This window comes from Anopheles stephensi, chromosome 3 (assembly GCF_013141755.1).
Source record: "Anopheles stephensi strain Indian chromosome 3, UCI_ANSTEP_V1.0, whole genome shotgun sequence".
NCBI classification, from domain to species: Eukaryota; Metazoa; Arthropoda; class Insecta; order Diptera; family Culicidae; genus Anopheles; species Anopheles stephensi.
In genome coordinates, this window is record NC_050203.1 from 30,671,865 (window position 1) to 30,691,771 (window position 19,907).

The 19,907-nt window shown below is 44.9% G+C and overlaps 1 protein-coding gene across 9 annotated transcripts in view; it reads right to left on the reverse strand.

The window, feature by feature from the left end:
• Window positions 1-19,907, reverse strand: part of LOC118509480 (tyrosine-protein kinase Src42A) — an 86,893-nt gene that overhangs the window by 39,819 nt on the left and 27,167 nt on the right. The window contains exon 1 of one of the 9 annotated variants that reach the window (XM_036050123.1): window positions 10,040-10,193. The exons of 7 other annotated variants lie outside the window; for them this stretch is intronic. The gene's annotated coding sequence lies outside the window, so the exon portion shown is untranslated. Of the gene's footprint in view, window positions 1-10,026; window positions 10,194-19,907 lie in introns of those variants that run through there. One more of the 9 variants, XM_036050122.1, reaches the window with a different exon arrangement.

Consider the following 19,907-nt stretch of genomic DNA (forward strand, 5'->3'; position numbering starts at 1 on the left):
CAACTTCAACCAGTCAGCGACCACGGGAGGGACCAGGCATGAGAGGGCGTCTGTGAGACAAAAAATGTGGAAGAACCCCAGAAGCAAAACGCCACCAACCAATGTGTGCTGATGACTTTGGCGAGTGGAGACCTTGCCGATATACATAGGAGGGCAACCCAACAGCGGTTGGCAAACTCTTCGTCCCATATATTACGGCAGCATGAAACCAGCTGCATGTGTGTGTGTGTGGAAACCATACACTGGCTTACACACAAACACCACCATGGTATGGATCTCAGTAATGGATCTCATTTCAGGGAACATTGCAAATTTTCGATCAAGAGATCCCGCTGTGAGGTTCAATTTTGACTTCACGTCAAACAGTATCGACGTCGGTGTGAGGCGCGTTTCATTCGCATTGGGTGTGTTTTACTAAGACATTATAAAAGTCTGATATCTCTCTACCAGAAATCGCTAAACTTATAATTTCTATCCAAACAAACCCCGGAGGAACGAGCAACACACAAGCAAGGGACGTGCGCCCACCAAAAGGGAAATCGGCGCGATGTCGCGCACACATATTTGACGAATGGCGCTGGATCTCGCACATCGCTAACAATAATCATTAGCATAACAGCCGCCAACAAATGGTTCTGGAGCTGGTCGGAGGGCACGCGGGGCCAGAGGGGCAGGTGTTGATGGGTAAGGGAAAATCAAGATTACACTGATTTGCATAAGATCGCGGTGGTTTGATAGTGGAGTGCAAAAAATAAGGCGAGAAGACTGAGACTGGAGATGCGGTGCGGTGGTTAGGATTAGTTTGTTGCTGGCAGCGAAGTCTACCGGCATATATCGGTGTAGTACAAGCCCGTCGGTTGACTCATGAAAACATGTCTCAGTGTAGAGAGCGGAGGCAAGAAGCTTTGTTGACGGTAGAGCTGTGACGGTGGTGCCACAGAGAAGTGGTTCTCGTTTTTCTGTGACATTTTTTTTAGCTGTCTGTGTAGTCCCCCCTCCACTCTGTCTACTCAATTGCTACCGGAATGATAATCGAATGCAACCTGGGAGTGTTAGGTGCACATTAAGTCAAACGTTCATACGTGTGTGTCGCACGCGTCTATAGAGAGCTCTGGTGAGGTGGGACATCGTATCTTAACTAGAGTGCTATTAATGTGTTCAAGATATTGGAAATATCTCAGAATATTGTACATCAAAAAGGATATAGAGAAGTTTACAACAATAAAGTCGAGGTAATCACTATAAAACCCCAACAATTCTTGGTTGTTTCCTCCAACCAACCATAGTATCAAGGTAGAACCGACAGTATTATTTCACAATGTGACACAAGACATTCATTAGTCGGTAAGATATTATTCAACCCCAGCGAATGCTCCTCGGTGGCGCTTGGCGCGATGGTCGAGAACGCTTATCAACCGACTACGTACGTGCGCTGGAACTAGCAACCAGGGCCGGGAAAAAAAAGCGAAGGCTCGTACGGACTTCGTTAAGCGCGATGTCCAGTCCAGCTTTCCACAGTTTGGCTGGCATAGTTGACCTTGAAATCGCACCCGAATCGCACACACAAACCCCGCCACCGACAACGACGACGACGCAGGTCGGTCCCACCGGTAATAACTTAATGGTCCGTAAACGAAGGTATGAACACAGTCATAAAATCGCCGCAACCAAAAATCGTCACCAGAGAGTCGCTACTTTTTTTTATTTGTGTTCTCCACTGTGGTGCGAATTATGAAGTCTCTGTTGGGTCTCGCAACAAACGCTACCAGATAGTTCTGCTGTTATGATGCCTTTTTCATGCCAGAGTTTGTACACGGGGGTACAGAAAATCAGCTGTTTCTACGCCACTCACTTCCTCGATTGAGGCGAGTGGCTCACCAACACCGATAAAATGTAAATAACCGCACGATCACACATACACAGTCGGTGTGTGTTTGCTCAAGGATAATCGCGAAACACGACCCGGCTTAGCGGCGGAATGAACTTTCTACAGCACCAACCAGCAAAAGCCCGGTTGACTGAAAGGCGTCCGCACAGACCTCATTCCAAGCTCCCTCGACCGATCGAGGCTCACCAGAACTGTTGGTTAGGTCGGGAGATCAACACAAAGCGGGCCCGTCGTCGTCACACGAGCGCCCGATTGACGCAAAAAGGGTGAGGGTTTAAAGTCTTTAACACAAACCCACACAGCGAAACTCTGCAGGTCGGTCTACCAAAGCGCACGACCAACACCAGGAGTGTGGAGTGAAAAGAGAAAATTCTAACATTCGTTAGATTTATGCTAATTGATTGCACTGCGAAACCTTCACGAGCACAGGAAAGGTAAATAAAGGCTGGGTGAGTAATGAGTTGCCGAGAGGACCATTATGCCATGCCTCTTCCAACGTTCATCTAATGCAGGTCTCTAGCGCTCTCCTTCTACACCAAGAATCAAGCTTAATCTACTCAACTTAACTATCCCTCGGACCGTGCATTAGCTGCAAGCTAGCAACAAGCGCTTGGGGCAGCTTTTTTTTTACCCCACCCCCCCCCCGTAAACATCGAACCAAGCCGCTCCTATCTAGGTGACAATCTTTAACAATTCCGCAAGCTCAATGTTTCGCGATCCGTCGCCTCTACAGACGCGTTCATAGCGTTCAGTGCACCACGAAATGGGTGAAATTTACTCAACCGATCGATTTGCAACATTGTCGGTGACTCCTCGGTGCTCGGTGGTAGCAAAGCGAAAGCATAAATCGAGCAGCCCCCCCCTAAAGTCACCGGTCTGTTTCCCGCCGGAAAGGCTTTTCCGTGTGCCGTGGAGCAGTAGGCAGCAGAATGGCAAACGCTTTGCACAAACAATTTAACCATTTTCCCTTTTTCTTTTAAAAAGCAGTGCGCTTATGTAGCTCAGGTCGTTAGAAGCTCGTCCGTTTGATCGACTATTGATCGGGCGTCCTCATTTTCCTTTACAGATGGAGTTTTCTTGCTTAATTGTCTTGCTAAATCCCTTTTTCTTTCGCAAACTGCATACAGTGGAGATTGCAATCGTTTTTGTTGGTGCGCCAGGAATGACCACTAAACCTATAAACATAATATTGAACATTATAAAAAGTGTCAACTTGTTTAAACAATGGGTGATTTGTTAAAAGTTGTAAAACGCTGTTCATTCAATAAAACAGGTTTTTAAATAGAAAAACCATCCTCAATAAAGCCACTTTTATTTGCTACAGGAATTTACACAAATCCCTCTCCCCTTTCTGCTGTGAAATCTGTTATTATGCACAAACGCTCAAATGCAAATGGCGTACAAGCCCCTGCCAGACCTGCCGACAGTGAAAGGAAGCGGCGAATCGAACACCGGAAGCTTAATTGCGAACAAAATCGCAAATTACTAGGAGGAACTCTTGTGCAGTGTTATGTGCCCAGCTACCACTTGTTACAGTTGTGGTGTGGTAAGTAAATATACATCTCTCACCGAAACCCTTTCCGCCCTACCCGAACAACAGTAAAAGAGTTCAAAGACATGTAGCTGGTATGGTGGGTTTGAAATTTAAAATTCAAACACACCGTGATGCGCTACGTAACCGAACGAGTAGTTTACTAATTAGCCTGTACTCCACCGGCTACATATATCGGAAAATACGATGCGACAATCGAAAGAAAAACGCATGCAGCGGGAACAAATTTTAAACCACAAAAAATATTACACACGCAGCTCATGCGTCAAAGAGAGATCCCTTCGCGTTGTAGCGTGTACTGTTTTTTGTAGTTACAACTTTTCCCTTAGCCGTGCTGTGGTGCTTTGGTTTGTTACTACACGAAGGGTGTGGTGTTTCTGCAATGAGTGTAATTTTCTAATAATACGATCCCCAACCGACAAAGGCAGTAGGTTCAGAGTGTAGGAGAGCGACTGGATATATACTTCACTAACACCGTTACAGATCGATCGTTTACAGGCGGTGTTAGAAGGTTTGGTTAGTCTCTTTTGGCATGTAATTGGTAGGCAAGGTTTCGATTATGATTGTGATTGTTGCGCCAATATGATCGAAAAGTGTACGGCAAAAAGTTTACAGTGTATGCTTTAACATTAAGTCAAATAATTATTTTTTATTTGTTCAGAACGTTATGGATACATACAAAAACAAAACTAATTTAACTGCATATAGAGTTTTAAACACGGTAATGAAGCAGATTACAGCGCCAATGTTCAACGAATCAATTTAGTTTTTTTAATGTTGTTGAAAATAAGGCACATTCAATTGAAAATCTTGGGGAAACTATTGTTTCGTTACACTTAACAAAAACTCGATCCTTTAAAAAATTTAAGCGATCTCATAAATGATGGCCAGAGGCAAATGTCACCGCTCTTTACAAACTTTCAGGCAAAAGCATTAGATTGTTTTGAGCAAAATCTCTGAAAATAAAATTCAATAGATGCTCGAAAACATGGCCTGATTTATGAAAAGGTTTACCTTTTCAGGCTTAGGCTAATTTAACTGCCTAATCATTGCTGGAATGTTCGACATAAGCTGGCAAAAGATTTTGGTATGTCTAACATTAGTACGCCATTATTCCATGAAAATCGTTGAGCCACGAAGAAGCAGTTATCAAAAGCAGTGGTGGTCTGATTGTTTTATCCATCACTGTAGTTGCAAATATTCAATCATTTTAACCAAATTCGATTTAACACATTACACCAAAGATTTTCTTCCTTTTTTTCTTGTTTTGGCGCACTTCACACACTACCGTATGCTGTTACTTGAGTACACAATTCCATTCCAATATCCTCTTTGTGCGTTGTTTGCTTCAAAAAATCATGCAATCCGTCAGTCAGTCAGCTTCAAATCCTCACTCATTGCGCACACCATCCTTCTGACGTTTGACGTTCCCGTCGTGTTAGTCATGTTACCATCTTGAACGTGTATCCCACGGGTGGTCACGAACGATATGGCACGGGCCGCGACATCGGCACCTGCATCCCACTAAAGGGCGGGGGCAAACGCGCTCGCCTGGTGGCTATTTAATGGATGCCGATGCGCGGAGCTAATGGGCAAATAAAAATATCGTTTTGATTGCAATTTTAAGCTTGTGCTGACCAACGGGCGAATCGAGCTGGCGTTGCATCTCTCTCCCAGAGCCCAGGGATGGTGGGCAGCAGCAGTGTGCGTTAATAACTCTCACAGAGGGTTTTTTCTTCCCTGTTTTGTTTGTGCAATGGATCACGTTGGTACTGGGATGAGCACAGTCGTTCGGGCATTAGTTGCGCACCTTGCAAACGATGCATTCCATCACTAATCATCATCACACGGACAGGCGGCGTGCGATCACGTTGATACGCGCACCAACCGGTGGAGTTGATTTGCTGTTAATGCTTACCGCGTGGGGGTTGGGAAATGATCCTCCTCACCCTTGCCCGATGCATTCTCTCTCCTTTAAATTGCGTTACACATTAAAAGACAGAGCGTACCTGAAAAGGTTTACGGCTTTATCAAGCCATCAAAGACCGGGCCTAACCAAGCTAACGGTTGTTGAAAACCGAATGGAAGTTAAAGTGCACTTTGTGCATCGAACACTGGACGGCACACAAATCATTTATAATTACCGTTCAATGCTTTCTTTCTATGATTGGGAACAAAACGCGAGATGCGCGCTGTTTACAAGCGAAAAGCTCATGTTTCCGGAATGCGTGAGAAGTCACGTAATGTTTGTAAGCATCGGTGGTAAAGTTGTAGTACGGTGGTAAGTTGTAGTAATTATAAGTTTAATTGCTGGGGTGAAAAAGTAGACGTTTTGTAATGGAATCAATTGATGTTTGCATAAAATATATTGCCTAGAGAAAACCATCCAGGCCGGCTCCTTTTGTCTGGCTCCTGTCTGTGTCTGTCTGTCCTCTTAGACAACCCCAAAATGTTCCCACATCCGGCCCCAGGCCGTTCGATACTGTCATATGGTAATGTGGAAAGTACAATAAAAATGCACACATCCGGTGGTGCAATAAAAATAAATCTTTAACCACGAGCTCACATAAACATATGCCAACCATACAGCAACGACGACTATAGGTCGTCTGGGAGCCCACGAAGGAATAAATAACCTTGCCCGCCCGGTGTGCCGCACGTTCGAGACCTATGTGTGCTTTGGAGGGAAATTTTTATTCTTTTATTGACCAGTGTTTGCCATTACCAATCGGCATTCTTTGCAGGGGCAGAAAATTTTGCGACCCACGAAGGCTGGTCAGGCATTAGACACCCTGCAGCAAATGGACACTAACACACCCTCCCGTACAACGACGATTACAAAATCGTCTATCTGGTACCCACCGACCCGAGCGTGGCAGGTTGTTTCCTGAGGGTGGGTGGCGTAGTTTAGGGCGCCCAAAGTTGAATGGCACATGGATGTGTGTTCGGTTGCAACGCACATACTGACCAAGCCGGTCGGTTCGTTGCGTTGGATACGGGCATATGCCGCGTACAATGCGGTCAGTCAGTATGCACCGTGGAACGCATTAAAACTCATGTCACACATCGCGAAAGACGCACCGAACCAAGGGTTGTGCCTGGGCACGGTACGGTAGGTAGGATAGTGGGTGGGAGAAAGCTCGAGGCCGACATAGACATTACACGGTGGTGAAAGACGACGGAAAAAAGCGGCAGTTTAAATCAGCCGGAATCATAAGATGTACGGCAATGGGAATTACTTTTGCTTTTACTTGGAAAAAAGGAGGATCAAAGTCAGCTCCAAAGTTTGTGAGGAAGAATCGACTTTTCTAGAGATATTCAGATTTTACTACGAATATCGAACGAAGATAAAAAAGCAGTTGCTGAGTCATATATTTGTATGATAATAGCCCCAACACCTATTGCTCCTGACCAACCTAACATCATCGCCAAAAGCAGCAGCCAACATCATCCAGGGAGCAACTCAGGCTCTCATTAGAAATGGCAAAATAATCGGTTACATAACGAAAACCAAAACGCAACCCAGCAAACAACGACACGGTCAGTTGTTGCCAAATGACTTTTTCGTCAACATCAACCTACAACCATACCCCGCTTCGACGAATGAGCGCCGCGTTGCGTCCAATGGCTTGCTGATTTTATCTTTGGGTTTTCCGTGTGTATGTTGTTAGATGAACGCACAGCGGAGAACAAAACTAGCAACCGATTCCACTGCTAATGATTGATTAATGAAACAGCTCGCCAGTCTCGGGGCGTGTACCGGGAGAGAAACATCCAACTCATCGCAAAAAGGGGTCTTGAAGGTCAAGACCGGCACAAAAAGGTTTTGATTCGTCTCCAAGCCAAAACTGATCTCAATGAAGGCAATAAAACGGACGTACGGAAAGCAACAAGGAACTGTGGACACAGACACACACACACACACAGCTCTAGGAAGGCCTTCTTCAGGCAGACTTTTAGCTTCAGAGCATACTTTCTCAGCATATTCCCTCGTGGAACCACGGCACAGTTTATGCTGACGATGATCGGGAAACGAACACTAGCGGACACGGAGATTCGTCAAGCATGGAACAGCACACATACACAGCACAGGATGGATCTGACATCTCTCCCACCTTCCGGTACGACCCACCAAACCCTTCCCGGTTTGTCACCGTTCTGTCTCAATCAATTCATGTCTCGCTCATTTCGAACCCTCGATCGAACGCACGACGGACAGCTTCGCCAACGGACAGAGTCGAGACAGGCGCGGTTTGATGGTTTTGGTTCTCATTTACGGCCCCGAGTGTCTATACCGTTAATCATGCGAGCTGGCCACACGTCATACTGGCCACCAACTAAAAACCATCAACACCACCACCACAGACGCGAACGCATTTAGACGGCGCACATACATAAATACCTCGGCGCAGCCGTACAAATGGAAACAAATGGAAGATTCCATGGCATAGGGGTTCAGATGGGTGCCGGTGGAAAACGGGCGGTGGTGGTGGTGGCTGGTGTGAACTCACTGCTGCCGTCACTTATTAAAAAGGGGTGTCTTGTCCATCATAACGTTCCTTTCGGTCAGTTTTTCCCCCTACGGGTTGGCATACGATGCCGTTTCGAAGACGTGACACCGTGCTGAAGAAATTTTACTCTACCAACAGGCACGCTTCGGTGTACATTTCGAGAGAGGTGTGTGTGTGTGTGTTGGGGGTTTGTTTTCTTTGCTTCTGACTATCTCTGGTTAAAGCTTACTTAGTGGACGTTCCCTCTTAGCGGTTCTGCTCTTAGCCTGGTCCGCCAAGAGGTACAAACACACCCAGCCAAGCCGTCACTAGATCGAAACCGGATCGAATCGAAACACGGACAGAACATGGGGAAGGACTAGAGGGGGGGGGGGGGTTGGGGGTTCCCCTTTTGGTTAAGGAAAACCAGCAGCCAAGAAGCTTGGGCTGGAGAAAACAGAGAGATGAAGTCGTTGTTCTCCCACCACTTCAAAACCCCGGTATACTACAACACAGCAGCTCAGTGACAAAGAGGCCACTGAGTTTCCTGGATGGTGTGTATCGGCGCACCGGGTATCCATTACAACCAGATTCCTACATCACCCCCCTTCTCCATTAGCTTCTCGAAGGGAAGTCAGCGACGAATGTATAAATATTCAAACGTTTTAAACCGCCGCAGTTTTCGCACCTCCAGGGTTGGGGACTTAAAGTAGTGCGAGCGCCCGTTCGAATCGGGTTGGTGTCTAATCTTACGCAAACGTGCACGTACGCGATCACCACTACTAGTCGCCGCTCGATTCTCGAACAGCTTCCTAAAGCGCAAACTATCATCAGCTCGAGCTACAAAAAAAAAACGAACAGCAGAATCAAACAACATTGATGCTAATATCGCACCAGAAAGGGTGCAGCAACGCGCACGTATGTTGTTTGCGTTTTACTTCCCAAACATAATCAAACAGTCCCCCAGAGCACACACACACAGAGAGAGACACACAAACACCACTGCACATAAGTCGCACCGAGAGAAGAGTCAATCAAGCATTACCAATTACTGCTTTTTTCATTCGTGATGGTTCTCTGTGCTGGGTCCATGTTTATCCCCGTTGGGTTCGTCGCTTTGTGTCTATTGTTCAATATTTGACGTTCTGCTTCGCCTTTCCGTCCATGCTTTGCTCACTTTTAACAGTCGAATTTAATTTCCTCCTTAATGTTTCATGTGCCCACGCACGATCGATGTTGTGGTGTACAAATTTTTGATGGAAGTTTAAATGTGTTAACAACTAATCAATAGCCGTTTGCTTAATGTGACGAAACTGTTGAAATCTGCTGAGCAGTTCATTTGTTTTTCACGGTTGTTCTTTGCGAAGTCTAATGGTTACTCAAGCCAGAGCTCAAGACCCATCTAAGCCGATCGAGAATTCATAAAGAACCATGCACACATAGGCAACCGTCGCTGCTGTTGCTGCTGCTGCTGCAAAAACACGATTTCACGTACACACACTGTATGCGATTCCGTACTGTTTTGTCCACACACCGTGAAAAGCGAGAGGTGGAAAAGCTGTCACGAGTATACAAACACAGCCAGAAAGCAGAAATATCTTAAGCCAGAGAAGAAGTAAAAAAACGGGCACACGTACACGCGCGCAACTCACAAAACATGCCCTCCCCCCTTACAACCACGGTGTTGGTGGGGTACTCTGCCGCGAACTCGACCGCGTTGTTACTTTGCGACGAAAATGTAACCGAACAGTCGGGGAGGTGGGTGAGAGGTTTCGGCAAGAACCGATGGAATGGGAAAGCGTTGGTACGGTGTGCAATATAGCATGCAGTAGATGGGTCTCGATGCTACTACAGCGAGAGCCGCATACAACAAACATGGGACGCAACTGTAATTTTGTTTTTTTCGTGCTCGCTTATTATACGGAAGGCTGACTGTGAGCGATCAGACCAGCTGCAAACAGAAACACCACACTGACACTGACTTAGACTGGAAAGCACTGTCTCTTTGGGGGAGCACGGTACCGACGGTTCCGACAGGTTGAAGATCGCGCGCGCGCGTTATACTTGCACCAGGGCGATGAATGGAAATTCCGAACCTGACAAACACACCAAACCAAACGAGGGTGTCTTCAAAACCGCGCGCCAAAGAAGCACAGAAACTGGGGGACGGAGTGTGAAGAACTTGAAGCTTTGGAAAAACCGTAGAACTGTCGCGACGCAGACGACATACGTCTTCACTGAGCGCGCCTCCGAAACTGACTGAGTGGGTCGGTCGCTCACGCATGCACCCATAGTCATTCTGCCGCCCTTCTGGGGGAGGGTTGTGCGCGCGAGAAAAACTGAGCGAAACAAAGCGGCGCGAGAGTTGCTACGGGGCCCGCGTATCTCGCACGCGGAGAAAGGTGGCGATCTTGGTTTGCGCACTAGCCTAACCGTGATCGGTGCGTTTCTAAGGCGCGCTTTATCATGTTGTATGTGGCTACCATGAGGCTCTCACTACGTTGGGTTTAAAGAGAGCGAGAGAGAGAAACGCGGGAGGAAAACTTAAAAAACAAGCACCAAGAGCTCCACTCACGAAAACTCACTGTGTCTCGAAAGCTTTGGAGCAGCCTCCCGGGCCGAACGATCTGGCTCCATCGCCGAGTTCAACATCGAGATGAGCTGCTACCAGCTGCTGAAGGACGCGAGCAAAAAATCGCATCTTTCTCACAACCTTTGCAAACATTACAAGCAAATTCGAACCGCTTTGCAGATTGCAACTTGTATGGCTGGCGCCTCTATGTTTCCACTGCATCATGAGAAGCTGCATCAGCCGGGACCTTAGTTTGCCCTTCCCTGCATTCTTGCAAATAACGAATGATTTGCCAGACAGCAAACGATGCGGATGTCGAGAGGTGGCAAGAAATTAATTTTGTTTGTTCAAATACTTAATTAGTGATTCGATAAATAACTATTTGGGTGAGTAAATTTTAAAACATCTTACCGCACAATAGATATGTATGAGGTTTTTATGAAAAAGGGATCAACTTACCTAAAATGAGAGAGAGAATGAAAAAATGTAATTAATAATATATTCTTGGTAAATAGAAATGGTAAATAACAAAAGTATGACTGCCGTTGAAACTCATATCGGACCTCATAATGCTCTGACGGCTCGAAATGTTCATCGTTTTTCCAATTTGTTTACACCCCCCCCCGTCACTACTGTGTAACAACTTTATCAAAGATCCAGCACGAGCCAGCGCAAGTGCCGTGCATCCGTGTGCACACTCGATTGGCTCGGGTAAACATAGTCCGCCACCTCACGACCAGGATCTAAAAAATCTTCAAGCACGATCACTTGGCAGAGTGCTGCACTACAGTAGGAGCGATGTATGTAAGTGAAGCAATGATGTCATTGACATCGATTTGCAACGTCATATACTAACAACATGTGCATCCGTGCAGATGTGGAATTGCATAGACATTGACGCCACCACCATGAGCGCGATCACGATTTATATTAGAGGAAAGGGTTAATTGCTAATAGAAACGTCACATGAGAAGAAACGATGGAAGCAGATTCAATAACCATGTTAAATAAATAATGATGGACAGTGAGTCTGGATGGAGAGACTGCAATGGGATTGCTTATCGGATGATGGGATCGAATTAATTTAAAATACTGCAAAAAATTGACTGATGTCACTGATTTTTCATTTGATGTACCACGTAGTTGGATAAGTCAGTCCACACTGCGGGAGAACCGTCCAGATGGGATTTGAACCCCGTTCCTGCCATATGAAGATCGGTGCCGTTGTCGCCTCACCACCGGGCTAGATACGCTCCTAGATACGATAGACAGCTTGTTATTAAAAATTTTCCATCTAAATCTGAGACGAAGATGTTCATATACGTTCAGAATAAGTCTATTGCTTAATGCAGACGTTATAAATAAATGTTCATCAAATGCGAGTTTACGCAAGCAGATGTCAGTTACACAATTGTACATTAAACCCGTTTCAACCCAATTCGTTCGTCGGTTGTTGAAATAGTATAATGGATCATGCATGACTCAACAACACGCCCTGTTAGGTTCTCGACTAATCTTTACTACAACGTTCCCCACCACAGCCAGGGCTGAATGCTCGACTAAGTTTGACTTCTAGGTACAGGACAGCCATCAGGCAAAACAGTACAAGAGCGACAACAGTAGTAATGATACAAAAACAAAATTATTGTTAGGCTAATGTTTACGAACATAAAGACCTAACTGATAATGATGACTTCAGGTAAAAAACTGAAATTTTTGGCTGACATCTGTAGACATCTGACGACAATACGCGAGCAATCCTCTTGCAAAAAAAGGCTAACCTCGTGACAGTACACTACACGGAGACGTTTTGAAACTCTTTAGATATTCCTGAACGATAAAATATTTTGACATAAGATCAAGTAAAATTTATTAGATTTTAACTAAAAAAAAATAGTTTTTTTCTGAGGCTTTTTCTGTCTGCTGTTTCGCCAGATGCAATACAATTTTTAGTCGACTTAGTTATCATAGACTTCACTTCAATACCTTAAATTTTTATGCATGCTTTCAGCGTTCTTGCTACTTGACATCAATTATTGTGTAAGTCCAACATATTGAAACAAATATAAAAACATGTTCTCTATAATAAAAGGTTTGTTAAGCAAGGCAGCAAAACACGCCTGGCCCTATTTAATTACTTTTTTAAACACATACCCGTCTGCAATTGTAGACATACCCACTTAGACTCCTCAAGCCCAGACGCCATGTACATTGAGCAAAAACCATTGTTACCACCGACAAACCGGCCGTACGGATTCACCATTTTTCTAACCTTCTTTTTGTCGCAACAACAACGACGACTCCTCCCAAGCCAAACGTTCACCAGCCAAACATCAAATTAGCAAACATTCGCAGTCAAAACCTACCACCACCACCGCCGCCGCCAGCCACAACAGATCAACTCCGGTCGCTAGACGGCAGCGCGAGCCCACGAAAATGAAACTAAAAACCGTAAGCTTCGATCTTCCGTTACCTTTTTCAATGTCATTTTGGCGATCGGAATGAATAAACGCCCCATGCTCGCTGGTGGCGGAGATACCACTTCCCCGCGAGACCCACCATACGGTAGACCGACCATGTTTGCATGTAATCATTCAAAAAAACGAACGATTGTTCTCCCGACTGTTCCTTCCTTCTTTGTTGCTGGGGTTTTTGCGTTTGCATGCCCCGTTTTTAATGTTCAAAAGGTCTAACGAACGCGAACGGTGGAGCCCTGCAAACGAACTGTAAAAATCGCATCGCCACTAAACCTCAACGAACGCCAAATTAGTGTATCCCAAACTTGATACACGCAACAGAGGGAGTGGATCGAGGGAAGCAGGGAATGGGAGTGTAGTAGCGGAGAACTAGATACAAAACAGCACGCGTCTAGAGAAATATTGTGCGAAACAGATACCCACACACAAATACACACGCTGCTAACTCTATTCTTCTCGTCGATGATTCATCACGCAATGGAACATTCACGGGGCGAGATGAGGACGGAAGCGTGCAATGCAAAACAACTCAACCAACGGACCCAGGACCTAGACACACGAGACGGTCGAGCACAACAAATTCTTGCCGCTGCGGCACGTACGAGAAGAATATTTCGAATTTAGTGATATCAGCAAACCCCACCTGTAGAACCCTTTCCACGAGATCAACCAGCGAGATGATCTCACTGCTCGGGCGAATATTCACCGAGTGGGTGTGCTCGAGAGAATTTTGCTACACTTTTGTGCGACAACCCAGCGCACCCAGCGCAACGTGAAGATTCGCGCTACTAGGCTAGCATCAAAATGTAAATTTCGCCAGTCTGGCGTGTTGTTAAAGCATAAATGATGGCTTTATGGCAGGAGGGAAGCGATTGTGATGAAGCCATTATAGTTACCACCTTGCCTTGCTTTCCGGTGACCCAATTCTATCTCTCCAAATCCCACCATAAATGATGCTTTATGATAAACGATGTGCTAATTTTCACCACGAACATCCTGGCTGCTACCGGAGAGGGCCATCCGACTGCTGACCGCGCCCTAAATCGATAAGTGTGCCACGAAGTCAGCTGTTTTATCACTAGGTTCTCGCTGTGTGTGTTCGATAGCGTAGCCATCTTTTTTTTTGCATAGAGGATTTCCAGGAAATTTCCACCCAAAATTCATTCCCAATCGAGGTCGGTCTGGTCGGAATCGGGGTGGAAAACAAACAGCACACACACACATGAAAGGCAAAGAAAGTAGTTCTATTGGGTAAATTTATAGTACTGTCTGCTATACACAGGTGGTTTTGATCTTGGATTTTCCACTCCGCTTCGATACTGTTTTTGTAAATAAGCTTCATCTGTCGTGTGCAGCGATTTTGTGTGTGTGTGTGTGTGTTTTTTTTTGTAAAGCCGATTTATATCTAACATTCTACATCATTGATCCGTAATTTTAAATTTCTACCCATTTTGAACTTGAGCATGAACTCGATTGTCATGGCTGTGGGCAAATTACTCACGCAGCGGACTATAACCTGTTCTGACGCTTTCCTTTCAGTAAACTGTTTGACATTCAAGCCTGCCATATAATTGCACCGGAGCACCGTACAAATTATTTTGTCATTTAGTATTATCACTATGGAAAAATATGTATGGCGGCTCAGGCGGCTTTGCGCTATGCAGTTAGCTTCCCGTAATGATGCATTGGTTTTCGATTTCTGTGCTCGCTACAACGTCTCGCTGCAATTGATTTATTTAATAGTTTTGCTGAACCATAACGTTGTTTAAATTATTGATTGGCATTACTGCTTATGCATTATCCCATAGTGCGCCTGCTTATCCGTGTGAGCTCTTGGTGACATTTATCCGGCCGTAATAATGCGTTTAAATGCATGCTTGAAACAACTCACTTCCAATCAGCGCGCCTGTTTTCTCACATGGTTAAGCAGCATTGAAATCGTACCGATAATGCTCTGATCATTGAGACTGTTGCAAATACAACCTGCCCGGACCTTAACGTTCCGCGATATCGACACGCTTCGCTCTCTATCTAATGCACAATTTAAGATTTATATCTCAACGACTTACATGCTGTTGCGCATTGTACAGTTCTCTACGACTTGCTACTGCCGGCACACGCGTACCAGCAAAGTACAATAATAAACAAAACAATCAAACAATGACTCATCAGTTGTCGTCGCACATAAGTCCCGCGTGAAGAACAAGCGTCCGGATGTCACCCGCGGAAGGTCTCCAAGCGCTACAGACTCCAAGAACGGGGCGAACTAAATACATGAAAGAACAATATTTGCACGTCGGCTCCACGATCGATGTGTGCCAAAAGCGTTCAACGGACCGTTGTATAGCACTGCCACAATTACACCGTCTTCCTCTACCCGGTTTGTGCACATGAAAAACTGTTTTCTATTTTACAGCTGTATAAAGCAAGCTGCCGAACGAATCAAGCCCGGTTGTCTGTCGAGCGGCTACCCGGTACGAGCCCATAATAATTAAGGCCTTGAAAATCGAACCAAAAGCTGCCTGGCTAGAATCGTCGAGAAAGAGCGGTGTTCTTTTATCATCATCGTAACACTTTTTTTTTGGATTCAGCGAAATCGTGAAAAATTATATCATGGGGGTGGGAAATTCCAAGTTTTGAATAATGTTTCTTTCAAGCTAATGTTGTTCAGCCACCCACTCTGCTCGGAATTTAATAACCGACCGTGCAATGAGACGATCGTTCGCGCACACCATAAAGTCGCGCTGGGTGGCACCACCCGACCGAGAAAGGGCAACAACCATCATCGCGGGATAGACTTTACCATATTATTTAATCGTTCGATCATCACTCGATGCATTTGATCGAGCGATTGCAGTACAGTTTCTGTAAGAACGACTGGCTCCCGGCATCACAAGCGGCAATGAGGAACGAGCTGAGTGGAGGCCGCGTTGGACGTTGTTTAGAACAATCAGCTGGCAATAGGAGACTCACCGCCAGTCGCCGACATTTATTTGTTCGGCACAGAGAAAATAGCAAGTGAAGTGAAGAAGGGAATGCTTTTCACCAGAAATCGTATCCGAAGTAACGATTCAAGAGAATCAATCGCTCGGCAATCCGCGGGGCCGCACCCGCTGACAGGTGATGATTTGTCTTACGAGTTGACAAATTGCATAATCTACATAGGAGGCACAATGCAGCGAGGTCGTTGGGAAGTGATTTTTACGCAATCGCCGTTGCCGGGAAGCTTAATTACTTAGTCTGTTCGATGTAAATGCTGCTGCGGGGTGGGGGCTTGCGTTGTGGGTTCTAATAGTGGGGTTCTATTAAAGGTTGACAGGCGTGATGTTTTGTGTTTTTCAAATGTATGATCGATATATGACAGTTGGGTGACATTTCCCTTGTGAATTATTTATCACAGATAAATTGTTAACTTCTATTAAATTATTGTATATTATTAAGTATTGAGTTTTTAACCGTTTTCGATAAAAAAAATGACAAGATCAGAACAGAAAAAGGCATCCCAAAAAATTGACATATCCTGTTTACACAGATATATCTTTTTGACAGTATTATCAGACTCACAACATACTTAAAAACATTGTTCAAAACCGTTTGTGTTGTTGTACGTGGAACATCTGCTCGAATCTTATCTGCTATAATCAGACGTCAAACCTCAAAGCACAAGAATTTTTTTTACTGAAGTGATTGTATAGACTTCAAAAAATTCATCTCCTTTAGAGATCTTCAAGAACCAGGTCTTCACACGACAGGACTAGGATTCAAGTCTAGGCTATTACCTCGTAGTGAGGATTGACTGTCCAACTTTTTGGTACTAAAAACAGTCTAGTAACTCATTAGATGGCTGGCATGACCTAGCAGGCCGTTAGCCCAAGAAAAAAAGAAAAAAGAAGAGATCTCCAAAACCATGATCTTGAGACCGAAGTGGTAGTGGCGTCGAGCTTTACACGACATAACCGGAAATTTAATCTCGATAGATCCGTCTTCCCTTGCGAAGGACTGACTATCGAACTACGGATAAAATCAAATCTAGGCATCTAGAAACGACAGGGCAAGAGCCTCTTTAGGTTCTAGGTCCATAGTAGAAGGAGTAGTAGAAATAAAGATTTTGAATGTAAAAATCCTCGTAGCAAAGTGTTCTCCAGATTTCTGTAAGCTTCACACAAGATACACTATCCTTAAAGTCAACAAAAATATTGATGAAACGCGAAGAAAACCAGAACATAATCTCGACAGCTAAGAGATACCTGTCAAAAGCGCACAGCCTCTACCAACAGCCCCATAGCGAACAGCTCTAGAAAAGCCCCCAACACGTGAAATAATATTCTTTCATACTCAAATCACCCTTCAGCTAGCAGTTCCATTGAAAGCGTAGAGTAAATAAAATGAAACCTGCTGGTGGTAAACCCCATCTCCACAAGGTGGTTAAAATAGAACGAACGGTACACACTGCAGAAGATATAGAACAGCAGCTGAAGTCTTACTGGCTGGAAAATGCAGGAAAATACTCATTTGCTGAAAGTGAAGGTAGAAGAGTGGGAAAGCGAAAAAACAAGGGAAAACAGTTTTTCCATCACTTACACGCCAGCGGAAACGTACAGTTAGAGGCTCTAGAAGGCGAAAGGAGGATTGATGCAATGAAGACGAAAGGAAATGGAGATTTTTTTTGCGCGTTCGCTTTCTAGGACGCTGCAAGTGAATTGGACGGGAAGTGAATTGGTTCTCATATTCCGTCAACCTAATGACACCGTCACTAATGAACTTCTTGCGGGAGGGGGTTTGTTTTTTTAATTTTTGTCCGGTATGCTTTTTACTTGTGTAATTAATGCTCTGCATTAACGTTATCGTAGGCTAAAAATACAGCCAGGAAGAGGCATTCACATTGCTAGCAGAGTAGTGGAGTTTCTTCCGATGGTAGACGAGATATAAAGAATTCATATCATTCAAGGTTTTCTTCAAGAAGAATAGTAAAAGCAACTTATTTTCTCTGATGAAAGAACAGACTTTCTTCTATAATAAAATTAAAAAAGCAATACATCCACTACACCGACGTAGAGTTTATCGATCAAAACCCCAGGTCCTGACCGCTCGAAACATCCCAAGAGCAGACCTCGAAAGTCATCAACATCACACCGCTCAGTGCACAAATGGTGCGAAAGCAATTAATCGCAAGGAATTAAACGGCCGTCTTGGCCGGTGCTTTAACAACCCGAAGTCCAACAAAACCACAAGAAAGCAAGCCTGCGAAATAATAAAAAAAGGAAAATGCTGTTCTGATCCAGCGAACCCGTGGCACCTTTAAAAAACTCTCCCGCTGGTGTAACGAGAATCGATTTCAATTAAAATGTTTCACTCGACTGACTCGTGTTGCCCCGGGTGTCGGGGCGTGAATCTCGCCACTGATCGCCAGCCTTTCGCGCGACAAATTATTCGTCCGCACGTTGGCTCCGTACGCCCATTCCCGTTCGGAGTCGGCAGGGAGACGGAACACACATGCCACAGTGTCGGGAAAGGATGATATGGCAATTTAATCGAGCTCAATAAATACAGTACGGGAGAAGGCGTCCGTCGACCTGATCCCTGTTATCTACTAGCCCGATCGATCTCCCGGCACGATAAATCGGTCGCAAACCTGCCCGGGCCGGAGCCTGGCACACCAAAGGTTCAGTAATTTATTGTGGACGAGGACTCGAACTCTTCTGTTCAGCTTTCAGGCTGCTCATAGGCTCCAGACATTCGCCCCAAGCTGCAACGCAATGCCATCCCAACAAATGGTGAATATTGTTTTGCAATTGAATTACGGAAACGCATCAGGATAATGAGCACATGGAGGGAAGCGCCATTTGCATAGAAAGGAAAGAAAAAGTTCCACTAATTGTAGAACCTTACGATAAATGTGCTTCCGTGTCACATGGTACCAAGCCGGCGGCCAATATACAGACAAAATCCACAAAACAATACACCCTGCTGCAGCAGCAGCAGCAGCATCGGCGGTCGTAATTGTACATTTAATGCCAATATTTATGACGCGGTTTTATGCACCCAGTGTGCATAGTTCGGAATGGGAGAGGGACGGCGCAATAAAATAATATTTGTCCCCATCAGAAACGCAACAATTGCACAAATTTCAATGTCAAAAACAACACCGAAGGATGCACAGCATTTGCATTTGCGGTAGGGAACGCTGCAACCGTATTGTCGAAGGTATGATGACCGCCTGACGTTCGCTGCCCGTTTCCTAGTCGTCTATACATATTCGTATCCGGCGAAAAATATTTACACAAGTGCTGTGTTGGTCGTTTCGGCGCCAATCCTACACGAGGCCAAATTATAGTGGAATTAATTGAGATGCGACCGAACGTCACTGAGTCCGGTGGTGGCCAGCAGTTTTAATTATGATAATTGAAACGATATAATATTGATGCACTTGATGAAAAGTGCATTCTAATGCTATTGACACTTCGGGTTGCAAGAAGCAGGGTTGAAGCGAACGCGAGAGGACTCGTTTTACGGAAGCAACATTTTGTATTTACGACTTCCTGTAATATACTATTTGGAATAAATTTTTGAAATCGCAGATCGTTAAAAAAGGACTTCAGTTGGACATGCTTAAAGCCTCTTCAAACATCAAACATCCTTCAAATCTAATGTACAATTCGAGTCTCCATAGATGTGTATGAAGATGTGTGATAAGACCGAAGAGATCTGTAACAAATGCCATTCTGAACCATCTTGCCTTAAGTTGGACCAACTATCCACCTCCGAGTGGACAATCAAAGAAGCCAGAAATAGCAGGGTAAGACCTCTCGAGGATGTTGTTCCACAGAAGAAGATCCGGATAATATAGTGGTTCTTTAATTAGTACTAAAGTGATGACAAACAGTCAACATTAGGATATTTATCACCTCTAATGGGAAATATTCCATCC